The sequence below is a fragment of the Lipotes vexillifer genome, unplaced genomic scaffold (assembly GCF_000442215.2).
Source record: "Lipotes vexillifer unplaced genomic scaffold, Lipotes_vexillifer_v1.1 scaffold177, whole genome shotgun sequence".
NCBI classification, from domain to species: Eukaryota; Metazoa; Chordata; class Mammalia; order Artiodactyla; family Lipotidae; genus Lipotes; species Lipotes vexillifer.
This window is the reverse complement of record NW_006796206.1, coordinates 1,049,696-1,055,446: the sequence shown is the minus strand read 5'-3', so window position 1 is coordinate 1,055,446 and position 5,751 is coordinate 1,049,696. Positions and strand designations below refer to the sequence as shown.

General features: G+C 47.9%; 1 protein-coding gene across 1 annotated transcript in view; it reads right to left on the bottom strand.

Moving 5' to 3' along the window:
- The window catches only part of NPAS2 (neuronal PAS domain protein 2), a 105,355-nt gene that overhangs the window by 42,968 nt on the left and 56,636 nt on the right, over positions 1–5,751 (bottom strand). The window lies entirely within an intron of this gene.

Sequence of the window (5,751 nt, the reverse complement as noted above, 5' to 3'; positions counted from 1 at the left end):
TAGGGAAATTCCATTTTGCTCAAGTATTCAGGCAATGGTTGGTGCGTTTGTCCCAGTGCCCAGGAGTGGGGTGGGGGGGGGAGGTAAGGTGGCACAATTGATGGGTGAATCTGGAAACATCCAATTAGAGAGTTTAAACCCGTCACAGGGCAAAGGTGCTTTGTCCTCCCCTGCCCCGGCCTCCCAGGGTCATAGGGCCAGACGGATCTGAGCAGGTGAAGCCGATGGCATCTTCATCTACATGGTGCAAGCGTCTCCTCTCTGGCTCTGTCCCACCCCCTCTTCCCTGCCCTGCAGCCTACACATTCCACTTGGGGCCTTTCAGCTTAAGGCCCAAGGGCTCCCGTGGATGTAAGTTTGGGGTAGCCGCCAGCACTTATCAGCCTGGGTTCCCATCTATCTATCAGATGGGTCGCTGAGATGAGCTCTAGGCCAGGAGAAGTTGTCAACGACAGTTCTGGGGGGGCTCCCGAGTGAGGGGCCTGGGAAAGACATCAGGAAGGGGGCCACTGGCCTCCCAGCACCCCGAGACCCCAGGTGGGAGGGGGTCAGTGGGGAGTGAATGGAGGCCAGGGGTCAACTTCTCTGACCACTCAGCACTGCTCCAGAGGCCTGCCAGTGCAGACAGTTCACAGGGCAGCAGAAAGTAACACACTCCAGTTTACCCAGTGTGTACGAAAGTGGATTTCATCTTCGCTTTGGATTTAGGGACAAAGAAGTGGCAGGAGCCCTCCAGGAAGCTGCTGCCCCTTCCCGGAGTGTGCTCTGGGCTCAGCCAAGGCATGCTCCATCCTCAGCTCCCAGGGAAGGGCGTTATCTCCCCACAAGTCAGAAGTCTTTGGCCTGAACCCTGGATCTGCCCCCTTCCACCTGTGCATCCAGGGCTGAGGACTGAGCCTCAGTGTAGGTCAACCTGAGTCCATTGGGCACTTATTTATGTGCCAGGCACAGCCCGTGTGGGCCCAGGAAGGGGTGCAATGAGTCCACTGGTGAGTAAAGCTCCCCATCCTTTCCAATCCATTATTATTTCCTCTTGACAGGCATCAAACAAGAAGACATCAGACAACACTCCTCAAACTCATCAGCCCTACAGAAGTGATAGGGCTTTTCATGGTAATGGACCAAAGTAGGGTTTTCTGCGTAGTTCTTTGAAGTATGAGCAGGTATTTTATGAAAATAAAACTGATTTGCAAGGCAGAAATAGAGACACAGATGTAGAGAAAAAACGTATGGACACCAAAGGGGGAAAGCGGGGGTGGTGGTGGTGGGATGAACTGGGAGATTGGGATTGACATGTATACACTAATATGTATAAAATAGATAACTAGAACCTGCTGTATAAAAAACAGTCTTAAAAAAAAGAAAATAAAACTGATGTTCACGGTCATATTTTCTATCCTTTACATATTGCTCCTTACCCTGTGCCTGCCTGGGACCTTGGGAAAGCTGCATGGGGTGGCTTGTGTAATAATCATGTTTCTGTATTTGATGCTTTGACATTTGGGGCCTTGCTGACTCTAGAGGGACTGCTCCTCTCAGGGTCAGACAACTCCTAGAGATAGTAAACAACTCACTTCCAGAGTACGTTTCAGAGGCAAAACCATCCCATCCACAGCCCACACCCCACACCCTCTCCTCTATCAGGCTCTCACACTCTGAGCCACTATCCACCTGCCCTAATCCCCCCGCCCCCGCCACACCCACCCAGGGCCAGGACCAGACAACCAGGGGCAGCCCTTACACCCGACAACCTGCTGTAATTACTCAAACCAGCCAAACCCAAGCCTGCTTACTCTGCCTCGCCTGCTCTTTTCTGCAGAAACCATAATAGAGGTCTTTGCCCATGTTTCCTGAGCTCCCTCTGCTTTTGGCCTATCGTGGTGTCCCCGTGTGTGGCCCTGCATGGCGTGCTGTGACCGTTTCTAGGGATCTGTAAGCATAAACCTTTTCATCCCAGTCCTTTCCATGTCTGTGTGTCTTACCATATTTGATTTAAAACAAATCTAGGGTACTCTTAAAACAGCCTGGTACATGGGTGCAGGACACGTGATGTGCACAGGTACAGACATCATGGACCAACAGAATGCCAGGCGCCGGGGAGAGGCCTGTGTTTGCATCTAAATGTGTAATCGCCACCTCGATCTGTGGGAAGCAGCAAAGCATGAGGTTAAGAGGATGAGTTCAGGGTTAGAACGGCTCTGAATCTGCGTCTCTCACATCCGACCTGGGCACTTGAGACTTAACTCTTTTATGAATCAATTTCCTCCTCTGTTAAGATGGAATGAGGTCTTATATGTGGAACCTAGAAAAATGATACAGATGAACCGGTTTGCAGGGCAGAAATGGAGATACAGATGTACAGAACAAATGTATGGACACCAAGGTCGGGAAAGCGGAGGGGCTGGGGGGCGTGGGAGGAACTGGGAGATCGAGATTGAGATGTATACACTAATATGTATAAAATGGATAACTAGTAAGAACCTGCTGTATAAAAAATAAATAAAATGCAAAAATGCAAAAAAATGGAATGATGCCATATATCTGGAGAAAACTATAATTTGAAAAGATACATGCACCCCAATGTTCATAGCAGCACTATTTACAATAGCCAGGACATGGAAGCAACGTCAATGTCCACTGACCGATGACTAGGTAACAAAGATGTGGTATATTTACACAATGGAATATTACTCAGCCATAAAAAAGAATGAAATAATGCCATTTGCAGCAACATGGATGGACCTATAGATTCTCACACTGAGTGAAGTAAGTCAAACAGAGAAAGACAAATATCATATGATATCACTTATATGTGGAATCTAAAAAAAAAAAAATACAAGTGAACTTATTTACAAAAGAGAAACAGACTCACAGACATAGCGAACAAACTTACGGTTACCAAAGGAGAAAGGGGGTTGGGGGTGGGATAAATTAGGAGATCAGGATTAATAGATATACACTACTGTATGTAAAATAGATAACCAACCAGGACCTACTATACAGCACAGAGAACTATACTCAATATTTTGTAATAACCTATAAGAGAAAAGAATCTGAAAAATATATATATTCATATATATACACATATATACATAAAACTGAATCACTATGCTGTACACCTGAAACTAACACAACACTGTAAATCAACTATACTCCAATTAAAGAAAAAAAAAAAAAGATGGGACGCCATTAGGACCATCTCATGAGATTGCTGCCAGGATTCAATGAGACAACCAGTGTCAGGACTGAGCCCAGGGCCTGGTACTGAGGAAACACTCCTAAAAGGTGAGCTATTTTTATGATCCCATCATCCCATGTTTATTGAGAAATAAACCTACAGAATCAAACCTGAATGGTTTCTTACGTTAAACCTTTCTTTAGCGGCCAAAAATGGTAGAATGTTGGTGACTTCATAGGGTTCCATCTTAGAAATTCATCTGACTGACATTTTTTGCTGTTTTAATCCAAGTGAGAATTATATTTCAGTTTTTCCACAATTACATTTGGAGACTCTTGTCTCAAGAAAGCTCCCCTAACTTTGGTTTGTTTAGCAGGCTCTGCAAAGACACTCTGGTTTTAAACTCTTGGTTTTAAAAGTTCCACTTTCAATGCTGTGTGTTTATAGCAGTAACAGTTCCCCCCCCAAAAAAAAAAAAAAAAAATCACACATAACTTCCACACATTCTTTCAGGCAAACAAACATTGTCTCAACTTGAAGAGAAAATAAAGCCTTGTTGGTTAAAAAAAAAAAGTCTCAGGTATTCACAATGAAGCCTGCCTATTTCCTTGAAATCCTCTAAAACGTGATAAAAGACAGGAAGCTTCAAAGCGACGTCCAGTAGCATCTTAACGAGAGTCGCGGAAATGTACATCCACAGGATAGCGCTGCTCACCAGCCAATCACAACCCGGTACCCTTCATTAAGTGCATGTGCTGTTGTCACGGAGACACGTGGGAGCAGCATCCCATAATTCCCACAGTCTCGGCACTCTGGGGACCCTTCCTTGCATGCGGCCAACTGGGATAGGCTGCTACCCCAGCAGGTGGCATTATGGCCACGGTACACATTTTAAGCAAATTCCAAACCACTGCTTATATTAATTCAAGGATAGAGGTGCCTGGCACCATAAGCAAGAGGAGTGCCATTAAAATTCCTATGGAGTGCCATGTAGTATTACAATGGGGCAGTGCTTCTCAAAGTCCACGACCCTTTGCATCAGAACCCCTAGGTTCTTTTCCAACTGCTCAGTCCCAGCCGCGCCCTCAGGTGTGCTGAACTAGAATCTTCCAGGGACACCTGAGAATCTGCATTGTAACAGGCTGCCTCACCCAGGGAACCACAGCACCGGACTGGCACCACGTTGAGTTTTCCACGAGGCACCCCTTAGGTCAGTTTCTTCACTTAGTCGTGTGGTTCATTACACACGTGTCTCATGAGGTTCAGGAAATCCTCTCAGATGAGTCGGATTAGACACGGGCAGGTCTTGGCTTCATCCCGCTTTGCCCAGATTTAGGGGCCCCCTTGGGAAGGCTGACCTGCCACCACTCCCAACCACTCGGGCACGCCGAGCCCTAGGGTGGGGAGCTTCCGCAAAGGGCCCCGAGGTGGCCAGAGAGCCCATCATCCAGGCATCAGCCCTGAACACTGGGCCTGGAGGATCATGCTGTTTAGCAAATAGTTGGAGCCTCTTAAGCAAAGCATGTATATGTACGCAAATAACATACAACAGGGACCGTCATTAGGACTCAGTGCCGTTACTTTGGCTGCTTCTAATGGAAACTCTGGGACTCATTCGACGGGGGTAATAGACTGGACCGTGGGTCCAGAGTTAAACAACAGCAAGCTAAGCAGCACAAATCAGCTGCCAGCATCCACTCCGCTGTGTCACCCACTGGCGCACCCCCTCCTTCCCGTGGCTCACCTTTCTGTATTTGCTTCCCTTTGCCATTTTTCCTCCTTACCTCTTCTCTCTTTCTACCATTCCCTGTCAACACTTCCTTCTATTCCCCCTGCCCCATCTTTGCTATTTTATGAAATGTTAGAGCTTTCAAAGTTAGGTGTTTTGTGTTGGGTTTTGAGGACTGGCCACTCTGTGCCGGGCTCCCCAGTGGGGCTACGTGTTGGGACTTGTGTTTCTGAATCTCTGGCATCAGGCCTGCATCCCCATTTTGCCTGGGTCAAAAGTAAAATGGATGGGCTTCCCTGGTGGCTCAGTGGTTGAGAGTCCGCAGGCCAATGCAGGGGACATGGGTTCGTGCCCCAGTCCGGGAAGATCCCACATGCCACGGAGCGGCTGGGCCCGTGAGCCATGGCCGCTGAGCCTGCGCGTCCGGAGCCTGTGCTCCACAATGGGAGAGGCCCCAACAGTGAGAGGCCCGCGTACCTCAAAAAAAAAGAAAAAAAAAGTAAAACGGAGTGTTTAAGTCTGCTCGAGAGTTGCAGCCTGGTCTTGGACAATTAGTTATCTGGGTAATTACAGAAAGCAAGATTTTACTGCTTGGCTTATGCTGCCTGATAATTCATCTAATGGAGATGGCTGGCTCCTCATAAAAGGACCATGTCCTGTGCATTAGGGCCAGACTTAGCAGAAGGGCCATGGACTAGACCTATGAAAACAGGCTCCCAGCAGTTCCGTAAAAAGGAGGATAAAAATGCAGAAGCCAGGGCTTCCCTGGTGGCACAGGTTGAGAGTCCGCCTGTGCCGATGCAGGGGACACGGGTTCGTGCCCCGGTCCGGGAGGATCCCACAT